We start from the raw sequence: 27,929 nt of genomic DNA on the forward strand, positions 1-27,929 counted from the left end.
AGAGGTTACTGCTAACTTCAAAACAAACTGGGCCAGAGGTTATTGTCTTTCGAGAGCATGTACAAGAAATGGTTTAATAAGCTATTGTTGTTGTTACTGAAATTATATTGTATTAATTAAGAATCACAAGTTAATTGTATATTTTAAAAAAAGAGGCCTAGCCAGAAAGCAAAGGGGATTGATTTTATGACTATGTATAATAGTACAGGTTGGTTCAGAAAGGGAAGGGAAAGCATTTGTTAAAGAGCAATGGTAGATTTTCTTTGAATGCTGCCTAGAAAGCAGATTTTATGTGAAGTACTACTGGGTGGCTTCTCTCCTATCCAGCTAGTGGTGTTATTCGTGTGCGTTTTCTCTTGATTTTTTTCCTGCTTGCTCCCCTTGATTTGTAAGCAGCTTAAGAACAGAATCCTGTCATCTGATTCTTTGGTATCTCCCTTCAGCAAGGAAAGAAGTTTTGAATGAAGTAGATGTAATACATATTGATGACACAGGTCATTTATTCAGGCAGGAGTATGAAGCTTCATCAAGGAGATGGAACTTACCAAGAGCAGAATACACAATCCCACTCTCTCTACTTCCTTCCAATCCTGGAAAGTTACAAAGGATTAAATATTGTAATGCTGTGGGATGAGTATGAGTATAAGGTATTGAGGACGCTTCATCCTGCCTTGAGCTAGCTGTGCAACCTTTCTGTGCTTTGTAAAGTGATGATGTTGGACCAGTTGAGTTAAAAAAAAATTTTATGGGGGCGCCTGGGTGGCTCAGTCGGTTAGGCGTCCGACTTCAGCCAGGTCACGATCTCGCGGTCTGTGAGTTCGAGCCCCGCGTCAGGCTCTGGGCTGATGGCTCGGAGCCTGGAGCCTGTTTCCGATTCTGTGTCTCCCTCTCTCTCTGCCCCTCCCCCGTTCATGCTCTGTCTCTCTCTGTCTCAAAAATAAATAAACGTTAAAAAAAATTTAAAAAGATGTTATTAAATCTGGAAGTCTTTGTTTTGTAAGTTTTGTAAGTTGTCTTTCTTCATTTTAGCCATATGGTGTAATTTTACTTTTTCCTTGCCACCTTTACCAACTGTCAATAGTAAAATTACTAAATTGGCTTATAGTTGTGAACAAGAGTCTTAATCACTACATCCACACGCTACAGATAGCAAAAATGCTCCATCCACACGTCTTTACTCTAATGTTTGTGTGCACTATGTCACCTTCAGTGTTGCCAGAATCATGTGTATTTGTGGATGAAACAGTCAATGCCTTGCCACAGTAAATAGCTCTCACCGCCCCCCCAGAGGGGGGTCGCCTGGGTGTTTCAGTTGGTCATGATCCCACTGTTCCTGAGTTTGAGCCCCGCATTGGGCTCTGTGCTGAAGCTCAGAGCCTTGGGCCTGCTTTGGATTCTGTCTCCCTTTCTCTCTGCCCCTGCTCCACTCAAGCTCTGTCCCTCTCTCTCTCAAAAAAAAAAAAAAAAAAAAAAACATCGCCACCCCCCCCCCCCCCAGCAAAGAGACCACTAACATGGTGTTGGTTATAATGTTCAAACAATCCTGCTGTTTTATTCTTCTCTATCTCATCTACGTTCTATTTCTCTTGTAGGGTATTCTTGAAGTTAATCAGAGAAATATTCATGCACCTGTAAAGGTAGGAAAAAGAAACTTTTCTGGTTATAAAATATGTTGTGTTTGTTTTAGCTGTGTTGCAATAATTTATTCATCATGTCAGACATAGCTAGAATTGATGTTGCTTATTCTGAATGACCGAAAAGTTTGTTACATCTACTTGTTTCCTAAACTTGAGATCATCCAACACATAGTATTTAATCATCAGTTTGAATTTCTCTTCCCTACTATTACATACCACTATATATAATATACATACCACTATGTATAATACTATAATATAGTATTATAATTTATGTTTACGGTAGACAGAATTTAGTCTTTCTTTTACATTTTTATATTACTCTCTCCATAATTTTAGGGTGGTGTGACATATCATATACAATTTTCACACATCAAGAAGGCAGTTTTTAATATGTACATTTGTGTATAATAATACATGTAATATATTATTAGAAACTGAGATTCTTTTGTCTACCCTAATTTCATATTTTTCTTGTTATTTTAAGCCTATAATTTTTGAAGAAACAACCAAGTAACCACAAGTATAATTAGCTATCAGTGATTTAGTAATATAAATATTAATTTGGAAGAATTTACTTCATTATTAGCTTTACTTAATATGAGTGCCAGAAAAGGTGGTCCCTTTCTTGGCTAGGACCTATGTGAAGATAAATTTAGAATTTCTAGTCTAGTAAATACTTCTCTGATAATAGCTTAATTGTAGCTATTTCAAACCCAATTGTTTAACTGTGGTGAATCATATGCAAATCGTTCAGATGTAGGTCAACCCCCACTCCCACATTCCAGTACCTTTTTGCTAAATTCAAGACAAATTGCTCGATGCTTAAAAGAGACAGAACAGTGCAAATTAAAGACATAAGACTAAATTCAAAACAACAATAACATAACCACCAGTGGGCCAGGAGTCAGAAAGTTCTCCTGAAGACGGTACAGCAGGTTGCATGGATCTATACCTTTGTTCATGATCTCTTGTGTTGGCTGTGTGTTTGTACACAATAGTTTGCTCACTGCTCATGCGATTTGTGGCTGGCAAAGCATGGTGCCTCTAGAATACTAAGTTTCCTCATCTGCAAATTGCATGTAATATCTTTCTTGCCCACTTGTTGAACTGCAATGAGGATGCAGTAGAACAAGGAATGTAAAATAAATGTGTGATGGCTCTAATCCCATATGGGAAGAGCATGTTATTTTTGGTGGTTTGGTTGAGGGAAGAACAAGGAGGAAGCCTCACAGATGGGAAAGAATATCTTGTGTAGCTCTGGGTGAGACCAACCGAGATATACTGTAGTGGTGGAAGCTAAAGAAATTCTTCATTTTTCCAGCTGTTATATTCCATATTCAGCCTTTGTGATGGAGCATTGTATCATTTTCTCATAAATCATTGAGGTTTTATGACTGTATTTAATTTTTATATGTTGTCAACTATACTTTCAAAGAAAAAGATTTATTTCCAGCCACTAAAGCATTGAAAAGTGATAAAGCAGCTTCATGAATTTGCTACAGTTGTTGTTTTTTATCTTTAAGAAATTATTGCCAATGTTTTCGCATATTGACAGAAAATTGTGAACCTTCCTTACTGATGAAAAACTATTTTGGGTTTAATCCTAATAAAATTAAAATCCTGCCTTAATATAAAAATAATTTTTAAAATTATCATTCTTCACTGGAATTTGATTGTTGAATAATTTGAATTTCTATTTTCATATAATTTATAATTTTTAACAGTTTCTATAGTTTATCTTGAATCAAATTATTCATTCATGGTAATTATTGAATTAAATTACTGAGATTAAAAGTAATAGCAATTTTTCTAGTTTATAGAATGGGGAAAACAGATGGTGTGTACTTTTCTTCTTTCAATGGAAATATTTTTATTTGAATTATTTAAAATAAAAAAATACAGAATTATACTAAACAGAAAATTATTTATTTCCTTCAGTATTAGCTAGTACTAAAAGTTTTGCTGGAGCATTATATCCACCAAATCCTTTCTTTATATAAATTAACATTATATATGTGGGTGGGTGTGTATATATGTATACACACCCACACACATATAGACATCAATATCAATATGTGCACATAATGCTTTTTTTTCAAGTTTATTTACTTATTTTGAGAGAGAGAGAGAGAGAGAGAATGCAAATGGAGGAGGGGCAGAGAGAGAGATTGGGAGAGAGAGAAAATCAAGTGCAGAGACGTCATGCGGGACTTGAACTCACAAACCACAAGATCATGACCTGAGCCAAAGTCGGACGCTTAACTGACTAAACCAGGTGCCCCACATAATGCTTTTTATGCAGACAGACTGGGCCCAAAGACCCAGAGAAGGGTCCCACAGAACCAGCCAATAGGGTCCTTGGCTTCACCCAGGATAGAAATCAAACATGAGGCAGCGCAAGTGGAAACAGAGTTTATTCAATAGTGTAAGTGACATGTAGAGAATAGCAGATGGAATATCCAGGATACTCAGAAAGGGAAGCAGAATGAGTCTCATCATTTCTTGGGGCAAGGGGTTTATGCTAGAAAAGGGTCTAGGGTACGTGTTCCTCTAGGAATCCAGGGTAAGGTCCAATCAAAGGCAAGTGTCTGGTGAACAATAGGTGTTACTCCATAAATCACAGAAGGAGTGGTATGAATGCCAACATCAGCCCAGGTTTGTTTGAAGCTAATGTCCTGGAATGTGTTTGGGATCTGGCTTTTCTTAGGTGTTAAAAGGTGTTTGGGGCCTAAGACAAAACTCAGAGAAGGATTAACTTTCTTGCTTCCCCCTTGAAGTGGGAACAGAGTTTACTTAGCTTACTCAGAAGCAAAATATGGAGCATGAGTAAAAATTTAGCATAAAAACAGCAGAGATGGATCCTTTCTAAAATGGAGTGTATTCAGCTTCTCTACCTTATTATTTTTTTTTTTTTCAACGTTTTTATTTATTTTTGGGACAGAGAGAGACAGAGCATGAACGGGGGAGGGGCAGAGAGAGAGGGAGACACAGAATCGGAAACAGGCTCCAGGCTCCGAGCCATCGGCCCAGAGCCTGACGCGGGGCTCGAACTCACAGACCGCGAGATCGTGACCTGGCTGAAGTCGGACGCTTAACCGACTGCGCCACCCAGGCGCCCCTCTACCTTATTTTCATACATACACGTGATTCTGTTTTTTGCTTTTTCATGGTGAACATCTTTCTAAGTCACTATATGTTATCCATTTCATCCTTTTTAATGGCTGCATGTTAGACAACTTTTCCCCATTTGCCATGATTTATGTAATATATCCTCTAACCTTTTGTGTTTTTTAAGTTTTAATTTTATTACCCGGTGTTTATCGCAACGAATGCACTCCTTAATCCCCATCACCTGTTTCACCCACCTACCCACCTACCTCCCCTCTGATAACTGTCAGTTTACTCTCTATAGTTAACATTCTGCTTCTTGGTTTGTCTCTCTCTTTTTTCCCCCTTTGCTCATGTGTTTTGTTTCTTAAATTCCACATATGTGGAAAATGTGGTATGTGTCCTCTCTGACTGACTTATTTTACTTAGCATTCTACTCTCTAACTCCATTCATGTCATTGATAATGGCAAGATTTCATTCTTTTTTATGACTGAATAATATTCCATTGTGTATATATACACATCATGTTCTTTATCCATTCATTAGTTAATGGGCACTTGGGCTGCTTCCATATCTTGAGAGTTCCCCTTTCTCCACATCCTCACCACACCTGTTGTTTCTTGTGTTGTTGATTTAGCCATTCTGATGGGTATGAGGTGATATCTTATTGTGGTTTTGATTTGTATTTCCCTGATGAGTGATGCTGAGCATCTTTTCATGTCTCTGTTAGCCATCTGGATGTCTTCTTTGGAAAAGTGTCTGTTCATGTCTTTTGCCCATTTCTTCACTGGATTATTTGTTTTGGGGTGTTGAGTTTGGTAAGTTTTTATATATTCTGGATACTAACCCTTTATCAGATATGTCATTTGCAAATACCTTCTTCCATTCTGTAGGCTTCCTTTTGGTATTTTTTTACTCTTTCCTTAGCTATGCAGAAGCTTTTCATCTTGATGAAGTCCCAGTAGTTCATTTTTGTTTTTGTTTCCCTTGCCTCCAGAGACATGTCTAGTAAGAAGTTGCTACAAGTGATGTTGCAGAGGTTTCTGCCTGTGTTCTCCTCTAGGATTTCAGTGGTTTCCTGCCTCACATTTAGGTCTTTCATCCATTTTGAATTTATTTTTGTGTATGGTATAAAAAAGTGGTCCAGTTTCATTCTTTATTTTTGATTTTTTATTGTTTTTTGAGAAAGAATGCACACAGGTGAGGAGGGGAGAGGGGCAAGGGGGGAGAAGGAGGGAAAGAATCTTAATAGGCTCATGCCCAGTGCAGAGCCCCACATGGGGCTCAATATCATGACCGTGAAATCATGACCTGAACCAAAATTGAGAGTCAGATACTTAACCAACTGAGCACTCAGGCACCCAAGTTTCATTCTTTTGTATGTTGCTGTCCAATTTTCCCTACATCATGTGTTGAAGAGATTGTCTTTTTCCCATTACATATTCTTTCCTGCTGTGTCAAAGAATAATTGACCATATAGTTGTGGGTTCATTTCTGGGTTTTCTATTCTGGTATATTGGTCTATGTGTCTTTTTTTGTGCCAGTACCATACTGTTTTGGTCACTACAGCTTTGTAATATAACTTGAAGTCTCAATTGTGATGTCTCCAGCTTTGGTTTTCTTTTTCAAGGTTGCTTTGGCTATTAGGGTCTTTTGTGGTTCCATACAAATTTTAGGATTATTCCTTCCAGTTATGTGAAAAATGCTTTTGGTATTTTGATAAGGATTGCATTAAATGTGTAGATCCCTTTGGGTAGTGTACATATTTTAGCAATATTTGTTCTTCCTATCCAAGAGCAAGGAACGTCTTTTTGTTTCTTTGTGTTGTCTTCAGTTTCTTTCATCAGTGTTTTATAGCTTTCGGAGTACAGGTCTTTTACCTCTTTGGTTAGGTTTATTCCTAGGTATCTTATTTAACCTTTTTTTTTTGAAGTAGAACTTTAAAATAGAGATAGCCTTTCTTAATAATGCTTTTGACAGGCACACAAAAGAATTATTCCCATTTGTACTTTGAATCAGGAAATTAAGAAATGAAGAAAAAGTGTTACAGTAAAGAAGGATACAAAACATTATTTGGTAAGTGCACATAAAAGGTCAGGATAGCGAAAGACTAATAATAGCAATATTCATGCATCTATCTTGCAGGTGTGTAAAACCAAAGTTCTACTGATTTTTTTTCAAGCTTCATCCCACATCTCCTTCTGTGTGCATTCCACGAGACTCTCCCCCACATCCTCACTCTCTCCTGTTGTCTTACATCGCCATAACACTTTAGTGAAAAATACATCTCATCACATTATGTCAGATATAAAAGTTCATCTTGGTTGTGTCTTTTTTTAAAAATGTTTTAACGTTTATTTTTTATTGAAAGACAGAGAGAGACAGAGCATGAGTGGGGGAGAGGCAGAGAGAGAGGGAGACACAGAATTGGAAGCAGGCTCCAAGCTCTGAGCTGTCAGCACAGAGCCTGGCACAGGGCTGAAACACACAAACCGCAAGATCATGACCTGAGCCGAAGTCAGAAGCTTAACCAACTGAGCCACCCAGGTACCCTTGGTTGTGTCTTTTTTTTCCTACTCGCCTGCTAACCCATAATGACTGTGTACTATTTATCTTTGAACCTGTAGATGCTGAACCGATGGTCTTTCAGTTAAATTGGACTGAAGTATGAGAAAGGGGAGGAATTAGGCAAAAATGTTTAATCTTAACCAAAATTTTGTAAGGTGCCCCTATCTGCCTTTTTATTATCTCTGGCATTAGTAATAATCAGTGCTTTTGATGAATGAGATCAAATAATATAAAAACGCATGGTTTTTGATATATAATGAAAATTACCTTAGGGGCACCTGGGTGGCTCGGTCGGTTAAGCGTCCGACTTCGGCTCAGGTCATGATCTCACGTTCTGTGAGTTCGAGCCCCGCGTTGGGCTCTGTGTTGACAGCTCAGAGACTGGAGCCTGTTTCAGATTCTGTGTCTCCCTCTCTCTCTGCCCTTCCCCTGCTCACACTCTGTCTCTGTCTCTCTCTCTCTCAAAAATAAATAAAAATTTAGGGGCGCCTGGGTGGCGCAGTCGGTTAAGCGTCCGACTTCAGCCAGGTCACGATCTCGCGGTCCATGAGTTTGAGCCCCGCGTCAGGCTCTGGGCTGATGGCTGGGAGCCTGGAGCCTGTTTCGGATTCTGTGTCTCCCTCTCTCTCCGCTCCTCCCCTGTTCATGCTCTGTCTCTCTCTGTCTCAAAAAAATAAATAAACGTTAAAAAAAAACTTAAAAAAAAAAAAGAAAATTACCTTAAATCACATTTTAATGATTTTTTGTGATGTTCATGCTCAAAAGCACAAATACAGGTCAAATATTGCAGAAAAATATTTATGAATGTATGAAAAAATATTTGTATGGTGAATTTACACATTACCTCATACAGGCCTAAAAAGAGTTTGCTAGCTTTAAAGCATTATACATAGGTTAAACAGTATTATTGTAATAATAATGCAGTCATAGCGTTGACTCTATGGATTACTAACATGGATGATTATTTGCAAAATTGAAGTAATAAGTGAAAGAATTCTTTATGTGAATTCTGTTAGAAGAAAGGAAGTATCTTTTTAGTACTTTGTATAATGCAAGTTGCTAGTCATGCCATTAAAATGAATCTTTACCATAGTCTCAACCAGCACAAGTAGGGCTATTCATAGTTGGAATTATGCTTGAAGGAATCCTCTGATCCCACATTAGTCTGAATTCAGTGGAATTGTAAATTTCAAATATTTGAACAGATTTACCAAGAACAATTTCCATTACAGAAAAATTAAAAATTAGTGGGTGTAAAAGTCTCTTTTGAAACTGATTACAATGCTGAGTGCATAATTGTTTTTCTCCTACTCCGACTACTAGCCCCGACTTTGATTTCACATGCTTTTTTACTGGGCAGGTTGGGAAGGAGGAAAGGATCCTGGTCAGTCTTCTTAAAAAAATATTTTTTTGAGCTCATTGCTGACCTTTTTAAATTTGGAGCTTGAAACTTAGTATTCCAAATTCATACTTCTGCTCTCTTTATTCTCAAAGTGCTCCCGGGAATTGTTATATATTAGGCCAGGATTGGATATGCAAGTACCTCAGGACTCACACATACAATAAAAGTGAATGTAACAAACCAGTTATCACTCAATAGGAAGTGGTGTGAACTGGGGAACAAGTGATCATATGCTCAGCATACAAGAGCTATTTCTACTCATTCCAGTCAAATTTTCTATTTCATTGTATGTTCTAGTGGCCATAATTTCTGGAGGTATAGAGAGTTGGATACTGGAATTTTGTGTAAAATCTCAAAGTTTTTGAGTGTTAGATTAAATTTTTTACATTGAAAATAAAAGGAAACCATTTAAGGAGTTAAGATATGCCTTAGGTAGGCAATTTTCTGACTTTGAATGGACAAAGTGAAATTTTTGACTGACCAATAAATGAATCATAGGGCACCTGCATGGTTCATTTGGTTAAGCATCTGACTCTTGATCTCGGTTCAGGTCATGATCTCATAGTTCGTGAGATCAGGCCCACATTGGGCTCTGCTGATGGTGCGGACCCTGCTTGGGAGTCTCTCTCTACCCTTCCCCTGCTCTCTCTCTTTCTCTCAAAATAAATATTTTCAAAAAGAAAAACTGCCATAAAAAAAACTAAATGAGTCATAGACTTCTATAAGAAATAGATAGAGAACATTCTAGTCTTCATCCCCCTTGTCCATTAGAAATTTCATATAATATTTTAAGGAGGGGTATAGTCACAGTGTTAAGTATGGAAACCTACCAGATAAGCCTTTTCAATCTATCTCTGGATTCCAGAAGCCAGAAGGGGGAGAGCAAGGGTGAACCAAGTAAGCTAAGAAGGCTAAAATGTATCATGATATGCTAAAAGGTGATGGCTAAGAAACATCATTTTTAGACACTTTTATCTGACCCCCAACTTACCTTACGCCGCTCTCTCTTTCTCAAGATTTCTGCAAATATTTTGTCTCATGAACCTTAAAAGGAAATGATGAATTGAGGCACCTGGCTGGCCCAGTCGGTTAAGCATCTGCCTCTTGATTTTGGCTGAGGTCATGATCTCACAGTCATGAGATCAAGCCCTGTGGCAAGCTGTGCACTAACAGTGCAGAGCCTGCTTGGTGTTCTCTCTCTCCTTCTCTCCCACTCCCTCTCTCTCTGCCTCAAAACAAATAAACATTTTTTAAAAAGGAAATGATGAATAAAGATGATAGATCGAAAGGAAGTCAAATTCATGGCAAAAATAAAAATTAAACTTGCAAATCCTGTCACATAATTACTAAGTAAACATGGATCCAACTGATCCTGGTTTGTTTTCCAATCTGACCTATTTAAGATTTACTCCCTTTTTGAGATCTGTCCTGCTTTCCTTCTGGGCACACTCACCCCTCCCTCTTCTATTTCAACACTTTGTTATGCTATGACACAGTTCACTGCACTTAGTGGTATTTATTTATTTATTTTTTAATTTTTTTTAACATTTTATTTTTTTTATTTTTGAGACAGAGAGAGACAGAGTATGAACAGGGGAGGGGCAGAGAGAGAGGGAGACACAGAATCTGAAATGGGCTCCAGGCTCTGAGCTGTCAGCACAGAGCCCGACGCGGGGCTCGAACTCACGGACCGTGAGATCATGACCTGAGCCAAAGTCGGACGTTTAACCTACTAAGCCACCCAGGCGCCCCAGTGGTATTTAATTGCAGTTGCTCACATATCTGTCTTTCCAAATAGAATGAAGAATCTTGAGACAAGAAACAATATCGTTAAAACTTTTTTTGAAAACAATCATAAGCTTATATAAAATTTAAAAGTACAACACAGAAAACCATTTGAAAGTACATTGCCAGCTATTGTCTCCTCACAAACAAAGACATTTTCCACATAAGGACAATAAAGTCATCAACCTCAGGTGTTAAGAACTCAGTTATCCCCAAATCTTTCCTCTGTGAGGAATAAATTCCTGTTGCTTAACCCGCCCAGTGTATGATATTTTGTTGTAGTAGCCTGAGCTGACTGACACATCAAAAAATTAACCTTGATATTACTACCATCTAATCCTCAGATTCCACTCACGTTTTATCAGGTGTCCAGATAAATTCCAACTGCTATCATTTAGAATGTAAGAATTTGTTTCCAAATGATACATCTCCTTCAGTAATCATGTTTTAATAGTCTCTGTAAGTGTGGAAAAGTTCCACAGACTTCCTTGACCCTGATATTTTTTGAAGATTACTTTCCAGTTGTTTTGTAGACCTTTAATTTGGGTTTCTCTGATGCAGGGACCATAGCTTATATAAATTTGGATCCTCGTATGTAAAACAGCGTCTGGTATAAGCTGTGCTCAATAAATTAAATGCTAGTTGAGGAATAAACACCTATATTGGGAAACTGACTCTGAATCACTTGGCTAATGCTAATAGTAAATAATTCAAAACTTTAAAGAGGAAAATAGAAAATATGTCCAAAATAGGAAAACAGCAACAACAACAACAAACTCTGGTGTCTTCCTCGTAGCAGTGTAGAAGTGTGTTCTTTAGTTTATTTAGTGAGTGTGCATACATTGGCCACTATGTAAGTTAATACTGATTTCATTATAGCAGTGTTTCTCAGAGCATGGTTTGTGGGCTGTTTCCAGTTTACATGCTATTTCTGGTTCATGGTAACATAGTAGAGCGGTTGGCAGTAAACACTTAGAAATCATTTTTAGCATTTTGACAAAGTAATTCTATTTCTGCTGAATCTAATAATTCTGAAGTTATATATTAGATATATTTTATCTGAGACTTTAAATCAATTTAGCTAGTAACAAATTTACATTGTATTTGCCATAATTTTTGATCCGCAAGGAGCTAGACATTTAAAATGTAGTCAATTTACCCCAGTTTTTGGTCATTCCCATCAGAGTAGAGTGGAATAAATGTGAGCTTGACCTGGGACCTGAGGAATGAGTAGGATTTTTCTACTTTATAAAAAAGTGAGAAATGGGCAATTCAAGAATAATAAAGTGGAAAAGTATGCATATGTATTGTGAGTGCATGTGTGTGCCTTTGTGCGGCTGTGCACTTGTATGTGTGCTTGTTTTTGTTGAGTGGGTATCAAAAGTCAGAGCCTTAACAGACACTAATAGCTCATGATTCCAATACTGGGTGATAGCAACTCCTCCCACATCTGATTTCATTGCATCCTGAGCATTGGGTCCAGTAGTATTCCCCTCTATAGAACATTTTCTTGTTCTTCCTCTCCTTTATGAACTCATTTTCTCTCTTAGCCACCTGAAACCTAGAATTCCCATTGCTGGCAAAACACAAATAAGCTCCTCTGACCAAAAAAAAATGGCCAATGCTAATACCACTGCTAGATGACAAGGTCTAGGCACAGTTTTCCAAATATTTAAATAAAGAATAGTGAGATGTATATAGAAAAGAGAAAAATTGATGTGAGAAAGAATAGCACGAGGATAAAAAATAATGATGGTGGGAGGGACCTGCAAGGAAGGAAATATGTGATTGCATTAAGTTTCATTTACATTGGCAGTCTTCGATTTCAGTAACATTCAACTCAGTTTAAAACATATTTATTAAGCAATAGTCATGGACCAGACATGACTCAGGAAATGAAAAGAAGAATAAGACACAGGAACTTGCCCTGCAATGACCACAGTGATAAACAAACATGTTTTCAGTGTAGTGATTGGGACATTCATTGGGATATCTGTAGGTATAGAAGACCTACAGGCCTGGGTGATAGATCAGCCTCTCAGGTGTCTTGGAGGAGATGAGTCCAATGAAAGGTCTTGATGAAAATTAAACTAGATTAGAAAAGCAGAATGGGGAAGGAGCACAATCTGATATCAGCATTTAATCCAGTAGCTGGTACACTGTTGGTGCTTAATAAATATTTGTTGAATGAATGAACAATTGCATTCATTAAAATTAGCTGGCCAACCAGAGGTAAACACAACTCTAGGAAGAAGAATTAGGCAAAGTTACGAAAGCATAAAATAGCAATGCTGAGTAGGGGGAAAGGGAAGATCTGTAGTCTTTTGCAGTGGAATAAAAATTGTATGACAGACAGGTGTATATGGAGAATGCAGACAGGTGATGGAGACATATCTCTGCAATACTAGGACCCCAGGCTTTATATATGGGTAATAGGAGCAAGACATTGTGAGATTGTATTGTAGTATAATTATAGATGACTAAGTGCAGGGGAGAAGGACAGACACAGTGATAATAATTAGGAGTCCATTTTACTCATCTTGGCAAGAAAAGACAAAGACATAACATAGAGCAATAAAGGAAGGGATGGAGAATAGGGGAAGGGCATTTGCGCACAGCTTCAGGAATCCCTTGAGAAGCAGAATCAGTGGAACTTCTCAGTTAATGGATAGTGGAAGGGGGAGGACTCAATCACAGTGTGAAGAAAAAGAATGAAAGCTTGGAAGGTTCCCCTTATTTATGACTTGGATTCCTGGATGGAATCCAATTTAGGGGATATCCTAAATTGAGCTAATGTAAATCAGAGGACAAGTAAGTATTTGGAAAGCAGGGGAGAGACATAAAAAGGAATCCAATTTTAGACATTAAATTTGAGGTGCCCATTGAGGAAGAGAGGTCAAAACTGGAGAAGAGTATGTATATATATATTTTTTAGTATTTATGTTTATGTATTACAGGTATGCCTATATAGCAAGGGTTCTATATGTCTATTCTGTCTACACAGAATCATGTGAAAGCTTTGTTTTCTCATTGATTTATTGCTGTCAAATTAACTTATTGCTTGAATATATCATTTGAATCTCTAGTGATTCATTCCATATTTGAAAATGTACCACAGAGAAAAATGCTGTAGCTTAAAACTGGTTCCAGACTTGTGAAAATGTCATGTGTCTCTACTACCAAAGCAAAGCGGGAAACTGTGCCAGTTACATGCCTGAACGTGTTTCAGTTTCAATTACCTGGATTATTGAGGCAGAAACAACCTTTGTGCCTAATTTACCCTTATAATTGCCTTAGTTTTCTGCTTTGCCTTGCTTGTGGGTATATTTTCATGTTCCACTATTATTAGAAAGGAAAATTCACTTCCTGTTTTGGTGGTTTCAGAGAAAACACTTAAAATATACTTTAAAATTCAGAGCAGTAGCATTATAGGCTTCTGTGTTTAGAGAGTAATATACTGAGCAAAGGGAAAACTTTAGCCAGTATTTACCTCATTGTCATCATGTGAGAGTTCTGTCACCTCTTATTCCTTTTCACAACAAACCTCAGTGACTGAGTCTTGCCAGTCTTTGAAATCTTCTGATTTCAAATGTCCAAAGAAACCAAATAGATTATTGAACTCTCCATATATTCGAATCATTGTCATGAAGGCTTAGGTCGCCAGCCAACTCAAGCACCTGCAGTGAAACTCAAAGTGGATAGTCAGTTGGAAGAGAATACTTATCCTTCAGTCTCCTAACCACAAACTCCGTTTTTTCCAAATAACAGTCCAAAACCTAAGGATTTCAACTAAATGGAGACATTAACAGCATAGCTGTCATTATGTCCTTAAAACTTCAACCATAATACCTACTCAGTAATTTTTTTCATCCCAGTTAATGGAAAAGCCAGAAAGTAAAGTACTGAATGAATAAATTATGATTTTCTCAAATTACCTTTTTGGATTATCTTTCATAAAAGGTAGACAAAATTTATGTGATGCAACTCCTTTTCCTCTGTACCCGATGAGCACAGATGTTAAGTTTTAGTAGTCAAATTCACTTAACTATCTAAAATATATAGAATCTAGGGGCGCCTGGGTGGCTTAGTTGGTTAAGCGTCTGACTTCAGCTCAGGTCATGATCTCACAGTTTGTGGGTTCAAGCCCCGCATTGGGCTCTGTGCTGACAGCTCAGAGCCTGGAGCCTGCTTTGGATGTGTCTCCCTCTCTCTATGCCCCTCCCTGCTTTCTCTCAAAAATAAATAAACATTAAAAAAAATTTTAATATATAGAATCTAAAAGGTGTGAATGTAAGTTGAGTGTTTTAAAACTCAGAAATATTTAACAACCCAAATTTATAAAGCATGCAGGTAGTTTTCCCATCATTTATTTTCACCTTTCAAGTGTTTATTCATTTGTGGATTTCATCAATGTGTATTGCCCATGTCATATACTGTATACTAGACTCACAGTCATAAGTGAGATCATCTGTCCTCAGAGAGATGCACCATAGATCTAAAAGCATGGATAGGCTTTCAACCTTAATCACAGCCAAAAACCTCAAGTATGGCTTCCCAGAGAAAGGGGCAATAGGGGAAGATTTGAAGACTTAGACAGACAGACAAAATGGAAAAGGGAGTACCAGGTACCATAAACAAATATTGATGGCAACAAAAGCACACTTGAGGAATAACAATATGGTCTTTGGAATGCAAAGGGTAGGTAGGGGAGGAGCAAGACAAGTTAGCATGTGCCAGACTGTAAGAGCTTTGAATGCAATGCTAATGACTTTGAATTAAGTTCTGAAGATAGGAGAGAACAAATGAGTAAATTTAAGAATGGGCATGAATGTATATTTTAGTATGGTCTCTGGAAGTTTCTGCAAACGTGAAAGCTAAGTAAATTGATCAAGTAAAAAGGGTCAAGAAAGAAGAGTGATCAATGAAGAAAAAAAAATGAGAGAAGATATAGTTATGTAAGTTATTCAAGAGATATTTTAGCTATCAAATTGACAAGACTTCACCGTTCATGTGTGGGAGGTTAACACTACCTGAATAGTGTTAACTTGGATAACTCCCAAGTTTTACAGGAAAGGTTGGGCAGATGAAAATGCCATTAATTGAATACAAAAAACAGGTTGGGGGAAAGATGAGTTCAATTATGAACATGTTGAGAGGTTGATATGTTTGTTTGAGCAACAATCAGTTAGTTATGTAAGTAGACTATTGAATGAATAAATCTGGCCCTTAAGAGAAAAACCTAGCATAAAGAGTGATTTGGGTATAATCAGTATAAAGATGTAGGTACAAGTTGATTCATTGATGTAAATAGGGTAGTCTTGCAATATATTTATGGTAAGAAGTGAACAGAACTTGAAACCATGGTGGACCATAATCTTATTGTCTTTTAACATTAATGTGGGGTGACTTCTTTAATAGATGCCTTATATTTTGAAAGACAAGAATCTAAAGTCTAGGAAAAATCTTTCCAAAATAAAAAGAAGAGCACCCAACTCTTGGTATTTGTTCTGGTTCTGCAAATTTTATTTTTTAAACTGTCCACTTTATATTTTGCTTCACAGATGTTCAAACCCACCTCATTCAAGTGTGAGCACAAAAACATCATTAAAGTTTATTCTGCACTCAGGATCCTACTTCTTCCTATCAGATTTTTTGTTTTTTTAATAACTTTATGGCACCCAACTCACTTAAGAACAACCTTCTCAAAGTGTGAAATTTTCAGTGATCTAAGTCACTTAGCCATGGTAATATTTTCCTGCATTAGCTCATCAGAAATAATGCCAATAACATAAAAATAAGTGGGATTAAAAATAAATTAAATATTCATATTAATAACATATTTCTCAGCTCCTATTTTGTCTAATGTCACCTTCATATGATTAACATAATTAAGAAGAATGATTTCATTATCTAACACTGTAAAGCAAAGTTATAGAAAGGTTAGATGACCACAGAAAGAAACATATTTTGAGAAGACATTTTTTTCTTTGAGAATTAAATAGGTTTTAGGTGACTATTAAATCATATAAAATATATTTTAGGTTAATATTTTAGCCAAGCTATATTCAACTTTTAATTAGACCTATACGCATTAGTGAGATATCTGTAGGATTCATTATTACTCAGATTTTACTGTATTTTGTCATCATCAAGATATTATTCAAGTGAATTAATAAACTTTTATCAAAACTAGAGTTAAAACTTAATTACTTAATTGGATAATGGATTTCGTTTAATTTATGGTGTCAGAAAATTTATATCATTATTTTCGTTATGTTATTGTAATTGTCATTTAAAAATATATTTATATCGAGCCATGTCCAAATCAAAACAGATAAAGCCTGTCTTTTATAATAGTCATTTCCATATAAAAATGAATGTTTTAGAAGTTTGCATCACAAACAAAATCAATATATTATCATTTGCGATCATTTGAAGATTAGTTATTTCTCATGAATACGTTGGATGGATTGAACCTTTATCAGTTCTGATCCTGACCTCTCATTCTCTTTCCTGCACAAACTTCTTTCTTTGGTAGAATATTTCCTTGACTAAACAGTCACATATAGCTCTGTCCTATGTGTGCTCAATAAATATCAAGAGAATTTGCAGTCCTTTCAAAAGAGAACCTTTAAAAAAAAAAAAAAAACAAAACCTTATAAAGGAGGAGATTCAAAACAAAACCAAAAACACTCCCTTCCTAGGTTCTAAAGATCTCATAAGTTTGCAGGAATCTGACCTTGAGGATTGGGAAGAGGCTGGTAGGGGTGAGGAAAGAGTGGAGTACCGGGAAAGCAGGGTGGGGGAGAAAAGGGACAGTGTGGTTATTTAATGAATGTTGAAGTATGTCATCCAAGGCTGGTATTTACATGAGTTTCTTGATGAAATATACAATTAAAGTAAGTGTTTGCGTATTTTAATATTGCTCCAATCTACTTTTAGCAAGAAGCTTGTGTCCAATTTTATGGAATTTATCTTTAATTTAGTATCCAAAAATAAATCACTCCTTAAGTTTAACTACTAACATATTTTTCCAGCTTAGAATTTCATGAGCAAGAAAAAAATTTTGTATTTTTAGCATCAATAATCCATTAGAATATGAAAGTTTTTGTCATCCTCGGTTTAAAATAAGAAGTTCATGTGTTCATAATAGGAGATAAAAATGTGTAAGAACGCTTTTGACAATAAATTGCATTAAGAAAAAGCAATGCTTTCTTTGTAAAATTAGCCCTTTCCTCTTATAGCCACATGAATCAGATCTTGACTTTTTTGAAGGAAGCATTTTTGAGATGTTTATTGTCTCATTTATCAACTTACATATACATCTTTCTGCTTTGACACTTTCATTCCAATCAGCTTGAAGTAACTCAGTTTTTCCCAGATTCATGACGAGCTTCTCCTTACTCCTTTGAGATTTCCATTATTTTAATTACAACATATCCTTCATTTTTTGCCCCTGATATCCTTCCCTGTACAACTTGCAAACAATGGCCTCACCACCTTCTCCAACATAGGCTTTTTTTCTTCAGTCTTCTTCCTCCTTTCTCTATGCTTTCCCCACCCTGCAAACCCCTATCCTTGCCTCAGTGTACTGCCTGGTCAGTGTCCCCTTAAGAATGTCCACACTCTCCTCTATAAATCCCACTCCGTGATTAGACAGCAAGCAGAGCAATGCACTACACTTATTTAGTATCTAACTCCCTAATGTTTTATAAACTGAATTATTTTTGTATTCCCAGAAGCATACGACATGATGACAGGTATGTTCTAGATGCTCAATAACTACTTAGTGTGTGAATAAATGGATAATCCCATCATCCAGGAAAAAAAAACACAATTATTCACATTTTTATGCTATTTTTTTCAGGTACTGTCTGGTTTTAATGAAATATATGTATTTTTAGTTAATATCTAAACACATTTTGGGGTGCCTGGGTGGCTCAGTCAGTTAAGCATCCAACTCGTAGTTTCAGCTCAGGTCACGATCTCATGGTTTGTGGGTTCAAGTCCTGCATCAGGCTCTGTGCTGGCAGCAGGCAGCCTGCTTGGGATTCTTTCTCTCTCTCCCCCTCTCTCTCTGCTCCACCCCTGCTCACACTCTCCCTCTCTCTCAAATAAACATTAAAAAATTTTTAAAGTAAACACATTTTACCTGCTTTTATCACTGTTTTAATATTAATTCCATAAGTACTTTCTGATGAAATAAAATTCTTGGTATGTAAAAATTTTTCAGCAGCTCAATATCTTATTTCACCTGTATATCTGACTCCTATTTTATAGAATATCTGTATTTTAATTTTTCCTCTGGATATATTTCTAGAAGTGGAATTACTATAATCCTGCAGTGTAGAACTTTTGATATGTTTTGCAAAATTTCTTTCCAGAAAGATAATACCAAATCATATTACCATGAGAAATTTGCAAGACTTCCAAATTCACCTCTTTCTTGCCAATATTGGGAAATCTTACGATGTTTAATGTTGGCTAATTAGATAAGCATAAAAATTTGCAGTTTATCATTTTAAACTAGGTTTCTTTCATTTATGCTAATTAGTGGATAAAGTTTTTAAATGTTTAACACCATTTTTATGAGTCTTCTGTCTTCCTGTCTTCCCACTTTTTGCCTTTAATCCACTGCTATCTCAGTGCTACCTGTAACTATAGCACATTCTGACCACCTTGTGCAGAGAATATCAACAATTCCGAGTAATCCACTAAATAAACTCCAAATTCATGGTTCAGAAACTATCTCCTTTAACAGTCCAGTCAAAATTTCCTTTTTCCTCACTAAATGTCTCAGCTCCACCTCACATACCCTAAAATGGTGCAAAACTGGTATATTTCAACCCCTTTCCCCACAAAACCTTTCTCTCTCATTTCTGACACCTGAAATCCTACCTACGGTTTTAGCATTTGATAAATATGCCCTAACATGTATATGGGATCCCTGTCTATTTAATATTGTATTTAGTTCTCTGTTTCTTGTTCTCAGTATTCAGTTTTGCCTGAAAAGTCTAATGCTGGCACTTCAAAAGACTTTGAGAGAATGTTCTACTGTGGTAAGCTTTAATTACAAAACAGTAGACCCATTGTAAATCTTGTGTTTCAAAATAACCTCAGATCTACCTATCTAGAACTTCCCAGTAATGTTTATCGTATCTGGTTGCTGAGTCTTTAAAAAATAGCTTTAAGAGATATAAATGATACGTAGTTGAGGCAGTTAAGATAATTTAAAACAATTTAGATATGGCGGTTATGTTCTATATGAGTGTACATTTAAGTTTAGCTTAAAAATTATGCAAAGTAACTTTGTGTAACTGTCACCAAATGGGGGTTATTAAACTCTATTTAATTTTGTAGCTTTCTTGAGATACATGTGATTCTTTTTTGATAATCTGCCTTCCATTCAGCCAAACACATGTTTCTTCCCAAAGAAAAAATTAAGAACATAATAATCAAAATATGCACTCAGTTTACAAGTTAATTATTGATGGAAAAATAGAACAACTGATTTGATAATCAGTTCCACCGGCTCATGCTTGAAGCTGTAACCAAAAACTGGAAAATAAATCGAGAGTTTTTTCTTCCATCTGTTAATATCACCTGTCTCATTTGGTGTATATTTATATTTGCATTTGCATGTATATTTATATCTTATTTAGCATAGTATTTGCAACTAGTGATCAGTAAACTGTGGTAGTCCTCTTAATAACCAGTGGTAAGCGCAATCATAAAAACTATATATACAGAATCAATCAGTAATACTTAAATTATTTCATTTTTTTAAGTAGCTCTCTGAAGTAGACTTGCTATTTCTCTAATCTAGGTAGAATTTGAATTTTTAAAGTGTTTATTAATTTATGATAGTGGGCTGAAAGAAAGTATACTTATTGGTTTAGTTGAATTTAGAGTGAAAAATGATAAAGATTCTTAGGTCATATACTGGGTTACTAGGATCCACATTTATTAATGACTTTGACTTATCAGATGTCATTACCAATTAACCCTGATATAGAGAATTGATTATTTTTATATTATTCAGCTTAATTCATCAAAATAAATAAGAAGTCTTTTTGGAAACAAAACAAAACAAAACAAAACACTGTGGCTTTCTGGTTAGGCACTTTGTTTCCAGAATCTTCAAACACTTCAGTCAAACAAAGTATATAATTCCAATAGTCTTCAGACCACACAAATAGTGCCCTGTTTAATACTTGATTTTACAAAATAGAGGCATCAGCACTCACAATTTTGATTCTTTACATATTGACCAGGCTCGTTATGGCAAAAGATCAAAGACACTTTTTTAAAAAGGAAAAAAGGAAACCTCCATGCTAGAAAAATGGGGAAAAGCTGAGTTTGAAATTAAATCCTGAGCTTCATAAGCTGGCTTTTCAACAGTTCAAACCTCAGTTTTTTGCTTTAGCTCCCATTTGAAACAAAATGAAATTTGCCAAACCTAAGTGCTATGTGTTGCTGGTTTTTTTTTTTGGGGGGGGGGGGTTTCTGCATAACAGCATTTCTCTTTTTAATCAGCCCGTCTCTCGCTTTTTATTATTTTCTTTGTTCTCGGGTCTCTTTTAATTTTCCTCTTTTTCTGTGTAATCAGTTTTTCCCATCACCCTTTTCCTTCACCCTCCTCTAAAAGCTCACACTTGAATCTAATGATTAGACCTTACAGCAGTCTAAAACTTTGCTTGACATAAGCATGCATAGACAAAACTGTGGACATTTCTCAGTACCTTTGTCCTATTTCCACTCTTTACTGATTTATGAAACTCTGGTAGATGAAATTTGAGTAAATATTCTCCATATACATACCCTTTCTTATCATTCTCAGTACCAATCTGGAGTGTTGTTTACCTATACCCTCACCTTTGACAAATGTTGATTATTAGAATCCTTTCCTATTTCCCAGAAAAGTGACAGTTTCCATCTTTAAATTATGTGTTTCTAGTGCTTTCATCACATACCACTATGAATTACTTTTGCTTTATTACGAAAAGAGATATTATGTAGGAAATGAGCTCTGGAGCCGTGGAATATAGAAACATCTGAGGGCCTAAGTATACTGGGAAGTCATCTGGTTAGGTGGACCAAACCACAGTGCTTTGGACCACACAGTGTACTTCATCAACAATTCAGTTAAACTTGCCATTTTTTTTAATCCTATAGCCAAAAACAAATGAAAATATAACCCTTCCAAAATATTTTATTTTTTCACTTTTGGGTTGGTAGTTTTGGTATCCAACACATATGCTTTAATCATAGAAACGCCGTTCTTATAGAGGGATAGAGGACGCCAACTAACTAGAGCAAATCAAATAAAATTTTTTTTTCAAGATGAACAGAACATTCAGGCAGATACTGTAGCAAAGAGGCGAATACTCATTTCAAAGGACAGTGTCTTTTGGCCAATGCTACCATCCTCTCTGCCTTGACACGTGGAAATGGTAACTGAATTCATAAGACAAAACTAAACATTGCCCTTCTTAATGTGAGGAGAGTATGAGATAGAGCTTGCAAAATGAAATTCATGAATATAATTATGTGCAGTATTGCTGGGGAAAAAGCAGACTCATTACTGTACTAAGTCAATGATTTGAGTTTCAGGCACCAGTATATTTAGTTCATTAAAGGGATAATTTGGATGTAGTCAATTCCAGGGAAATGGATGCCTTCGTATTACTGAACTTGGGTTTTCATTAAAAGGCTGCTGAGCTGGGCATAGGTTAAGAAAGGGGACTGTTAGGCATTGCGTCATTAGTTGAGATTGTTTTTCTCATGGCAGATGAAACAAAGAAGTATTGGTATAACTTCTCTTTTTATTGTTGACATAGACATAGCAGCTATTTTAGAAAATTAAGAGCAGGAAAAATAGAAATATAATTAAAAAAAATTTTTTTAACGTTTATTTATTTTTGAGACAGAGAGAGACAGAGCATGAATGGGGGAGGGTCAGAGAGAGAGGGAGACACAGAATCCGAAACAGGCTCCAGGCTCTGAGCTGTCAGCACAGAGCCCGACGCGGGGCTCGAACTCACGGACCGTGAGATCATGACCTGAGCCGAAGTCGGACGCCCAACCGACCAAGCCACCCAGGCGCCCCTAGAAATATAATATTAAATTTAACACTGAAGTCATTTGAAGAAGTAAAAAGAAGTTTTATTTTAGATTATGGAGATTTCTTAATCTATTTCTGTGTTTTGGGAGCCTCTCCTATTCAGTCCAGTTGTATAAAAGATGAAAGATAGCCCTGTATTCAACAAAGAAACAGACAACACACCTTTTTTTGATTGTTGTTTTTTGAAAATGCTTTATTTGAATTTGAGGTGAGAAAAAAAATCATATTTCAGGGAATAATCCTGCAATGCTAAAATGAACACATACATAAAAATAAACTAGTTACCAAAGCTGTCCTCTTTACTTTGCACATTTGTATTACATACAGCAGAAAGACATGTCTGCTAGTTTCCCCAGACCATCCCATGACTTTGACCTTTCCATTCTATGTCGTACAAACTCTCATACTTTTCAGTCCCCATCTCTACTTGTTTTGAAAAAACTGTTAAGCTGCATTTCTTTCCACAGCACTAGACATCTCTCTATCATATTAACATTTGAAATATTAATAAACCATCCTGATACTCCAACTATCAGGAGTATCAAAATATTATCAATATTAATATTATTGATATAATATCAATATTCATTATGCTCTTCAAAGATAACATATATGCAAAGCGTTAAGGTAGGCAAATTAAATCACTAAGCAAGAAGGGACAGGATAGAGCTGTGTGAATACAAGGAAATAATGAGGTTTGGAGAAATTAGAATTCTCATCTAGGACAGCTTTTACTGGACCCCTTGTTGCTATTCTGGCTGGTTGGGATAACTGACCAGTAATCCTAGCATCTCAAAGTAGTGATTACATAGTAGAATTGCCTTAGCTTTTGCCTTTAGAAAGTCACTTCTTTATAAGTCTGTAAAAATTCTACAAGCATGATCATGGGAACTTACTTCTAGAAATATGAGTGGCATATAAACAACTGCATAGGCAAATAATAAACTGAATTTTTTACAAAAGGACACAAGCCTTTCAAAATGGTTAAATCTATCAATACTCATTAGTGCAGTTTAACAAGAATTGGTAACTCCTGAGGTGTGTCATTGTTACTGATCACAGAGCTTTAAAAGCTTTAATTGCTAGCTTATTTAGTTTAAAGGAAGGAAAAGAACCAGAAAAATAAAATTCTTTGAGAAACCCAAGTATAATACTTTAATAAAAAGTTATTGAAGGTGTATGGATGGCCAAGCTCTGTTATACCATTAATATAGTTGTACTTATTTTTGAAGAACTACCAAAACCCTTAAGCATATGTAGTATTTGGAAGTTAGTTTCTACATTTTCAAGCAGAAATTAAGTAAACGGAAATTTATTCGCATGTCTTCTCATGATTCTGAAATACTGTGCTACATATGTATGGCAATTCATAAGTTATTATATGCGAGAGTTCTTTTAATGTCATGACCATGTTACACATTTTAAATTTCGTAGTAAAAAGAAATTCGATTGTGTCTTGAAAACCACCTCCATTACTGGAAAAGGAAAAAATGCTTTATGAATTCAGAAGTGAGCAAAAATATAATGCTTTAATTTTTTTATTACTTGTGGAAATGCACTACAATTAATCAATAATTTTTAAGTGCTTTCTATATTTTAGTACAGGTTTTGCCATAGTAAAAGATACCAAAGTAATTAACATAGCATCTTTTCTCAAATATGTTATTATATCATTCTGTAAAACGTGACTAAAACACACGAAAGAATTGTGAATAATAACCAGGAAGCGTTATTAAGGATATAGGAATTGAGGGGCACCTGAGTGGCTGAGTCAGTTAAGCATTCAACTCTCAATCTCAGCCCAGGTCTTGATCTCAGGGTCTTGAGTTTGAACCCCATGTTGGGCTCCACGCTGGACATGGGGCCTAGTTAAAAAAAAATGATATAGGCGTTGAGAGGAGATGGGCCTTAATGATGGTGGCAGTAAGAAAGTATTTCATGGAAATACCAGGATTATAATGTTGAAGACCATGCTGAACTTTGTTAACGTAAAGGGTATGTTATGGCTAACAGTGGAAGGCATTTTATGCGAGGGGAATCTCACCAACAAGAGAATGCAGTTTCAGTGGATATGATCTTTTTCTTAAATGGTTATTTATTTATTTATTTATTTGAGAGACAGAGAGAGAGACAGTGTGACCTGGGAAGAGACAAAGAGAGAGAGTGAGAGAGAATCCTAAGCAGGCTCTGAGCTATCAGCACAGAGTCCGATGCAGGGCTCGATCTCACGAACCAGGAGATCATGACCTGAGCCAAAATCAAGTCAGGTGCTTAACCGACTGAGCCACCCAGGTGCCCCAGTGTATGTTACCCTTAATGAGGCAGTGAGAAGGTGCCCTGGAAGTATTTGTTGGTGAATCACAGTAAGTGAATTTAAATGAGGGTGATGGAACAGTTTATGTATGGTGTTTACATCTAGATAGAAAAGTCTGTGTTTGGTGTAGTTTGACATGAGAATCCATAATTGATTTTTAAGCAGAGTCACAACATGATGAAAGTAGTATTTAAAATGGATGAGTCTGGAAGTAGTATGCAATATATGGGTGACAGTTGACGGATGTAAAGAAAGACAAGAGGCAACCCGGAGTCAGAAGTTACAGTAATGCAGGTGTGGAGTCGGTGATAAGCTTTTAGCTTCAGGTGGTGGCAATTAGTATGGTGTGAGAAAAGAGGATACCTAAGGCATTTAATTTACTATATATCTCTATTTTAATCTTATAACTACCTCATATGTTTGGTCTGAAATGTGTTGGTTTAGTTGTGAACAAAATATGGTTTTGTTAATGCATTCCTTATCTCTCTCAGTTAAAGGCATTATTAAAAATCCACATTGTCCTGTCTATACAAAGATAGTACTACATAATATTATGAATTCACTAAAAGCATGTACTTGGAATTATTTTCCAGCAGTGGCAGTAGAATTTGCTGAACCAGGCAGATCCTCTACAAAGCCAGTATGTGTGAACAACAGCCAGTATTTTGAGATTGTTGGCAAGGGTTAGTGACCCATTTAATGGCTTGGGGCTGAAGACTCTGTATCTATGGAATAAAAGGTAGCAGGTACATAATGGGTACCATCCCCCTATAGTATCATAAATGTCATCTACTAAGCTGCTGAACCAATCTACCATGGAGGGTAAGCTAGCTACCAGAAAGATGGTAGAAAGTTAAACAGAATTCTTTTAGAGCTCTCTAGGAAGGCCTTTCACTCTTCACTAATTCTGTAAATTATCAGAACGCATGCTCCAAATTAAACTAACAGCATATTTGATGAAGACATGAATTTGATGCTTATATGAATCTTACGAGTGATAGAAGAATACATTACCCATGTTAAACTAGTAACTTATACTGTGCTTGCCAATTGAAATGCCATTTAGAGGTCATTTATAAGATGGAGTTCAGCAAAACAAGCATAAGGATTCTTTCCACAAAATGGGAAATTTTCTTTTCTGCCCATTGGAAGAATAAGATCCATTCTGTAATTAGAGTGTCAGCCGTACAAACAGTGTTTTGCTTTTTTTGTTGCTGCTGCTATTGTTGTTTTGGCTTTAGACTTGGACCAAAGAGTCGTAACCATGTATAGCTTTTGCTGTGTAGACTCTAACCTGACTAAGGGGTTCAATAAAAGGTAGTTTTGACATATCAGTGCTATATGTATATATTGTATCAAAATGGCCTGGTCAATTCCATTAGTCCTGCGGTTTTAAAAACTGACTTTCTTATATCAATAACTTGACAAGTAATCCAAATAAGCTTTTTTGATTGATCAAAAGATTGTTTTTAATACACTTTTCCCCTTCGACATTTGTAGACTTTTATGCTAAGTGTCTGTGTATCTGTTAGTCTATTTCTGCCATTTATACCTCCCTAAAAAGAATGTTATTTGCACAACATATATTTATAGGTTAAATTGTTAGAACGCATAACTCATGACCCATGTGTGTCACTATATGTTATTTCTACGTTGTCAATCATGGACAAATTATAGGGATGTAAGTAAAAATATTATGTGAATTTTATTTAATGAGGTAAGTATTTTCAGGGAGCTTTGAACCCTGTAGCTGCAACTTCTATTTTGGACATTAGTGACCCATGTTTGAAAATCTCTAGGAATTTGCTCTCAGAAATGCAGACCTTTCATTTTTTTTTTTTAAATTTTTTTTTCAACGTTTTTTATTTATTTTTGGGACAGAGAGAGACAGAGCATGAACGGGGGAGGGGCAGAGAGAGAGGGAGACACAGAATCGGAAACAGGCTCCAGGCTCCGAGCCATCAGCCCAGAGCCTGACGCGGGGCTCGAACTCACAGACCGCGAGATCGTGACCTGGCTGAAGTCGGACGCTTAACCGACTGCGCCACCCAGGTGCCCCAGACCTTTCATTTTTAAAAGGGAGGATAATATTTCACTTTCTAAGCTGTACTTGTCTGAATTAGAGCTTTGGTAGAATCCTGACAGGTAGCCTAATTGCCCTTGGCCCTAACTGCCTAAAAAACTTAAGGGAAAAAGTGGATTTAAATTATATAGTTTACTGTTTAGGGCCAATTTATCTAAATTTTTGCAGATATAAGGATAATTAAAACATCAATGTGGTGATTACCTATTTTAAGAAAAGACAAGAATTCTTTGTTTATGATGAAGAGAAATTGTAAATAGTTTAGATAGTAACATGAAGATAGCAAAAGGGAAGTTGTGCCAGGATCATGGAGAGGAAAGGCATCATAAGCTTCTTATGATACCAAAAATAGCAAATGGTGAAAAAACTGTATGACAATATTTAATAAGTGTTTGATATTTTTTAGGACTACTTCAGGAAATGAATGCTATTGAGCAGACAAGTATAAAGCTATTTAAGATATTAAATCAAAATTCAAAGACCAAGAATTGATTGCACCAGATTGCACCATACTAAAAGGAAAAAAAAATGAAGCAGCTATTTTAGATAAAGCCTTAAAGTAGGTCTATTTTTACAAATTGTAACTTATGCTGAATTAATACAAGTCGAGTTGGAGTAGATTCAAACCAGGGGCTTAAAATTCTTACTCTAAAGTATATAATGATGACGTTTTTCTAAAAATCTCTTTGGTAATTTATTTCCATGAGAAAAGTTCATACAAATTTTAAAAAGTCAGTGTGAGAAACTATCCTTAAATTAGGCACGTTGGAACTTCTTGTATTATAATTTAATTTTCATTTGGAGAATGCCACAAAGAGAATCTTATGTGTTTCTTAGGCTCTAAAAAGCACAAATATTTCATTGTCTCACCAGCAGAGAACAAAATAGGAAAAAGGGATTTCTG

The 27,929-nt window shown here is 36.1% G+C and overlaps 1 long non-coding RNA gene across 2 annotated transcripts in view; it reads left to right on the top strand.

Moving 5' to 3' along the window:
* Positions 1 to 27,929, top strand: part of LOC131512712 (uncharacterized) — a 478,301-nt gene that overhangs the window by 250,825 nt on the left and 199,547 nt on the right. For both annotated transcript variants that reach the window (XR_009262262.1, XR_009262261.1), the window contains exon 4: positions 1,593 to 1,637. This is a non-coding gene — a long non-coding RNA (uncharacterized LOC131512712). The remainder of the gene's footprint in view (positions 1 to 1,592; positions 1,638 to 27,929) is intronic.

Source organism: Neofelis nebulosa, chromosome 5, assembly GCF_028018385.1.
Source record: "Neofelis nebulosa isolate mNeoNeb1 chromosome 5, mNeoNeb1.pri, whole genome shotgun sequence".
In the NCBI taxonomy this organism is placed as follows: Eukaryota; Metazoa; Chordata; class Mammalia; order Carnivora; family Felidae; genus Neofelis; species Neofelis nebulosa.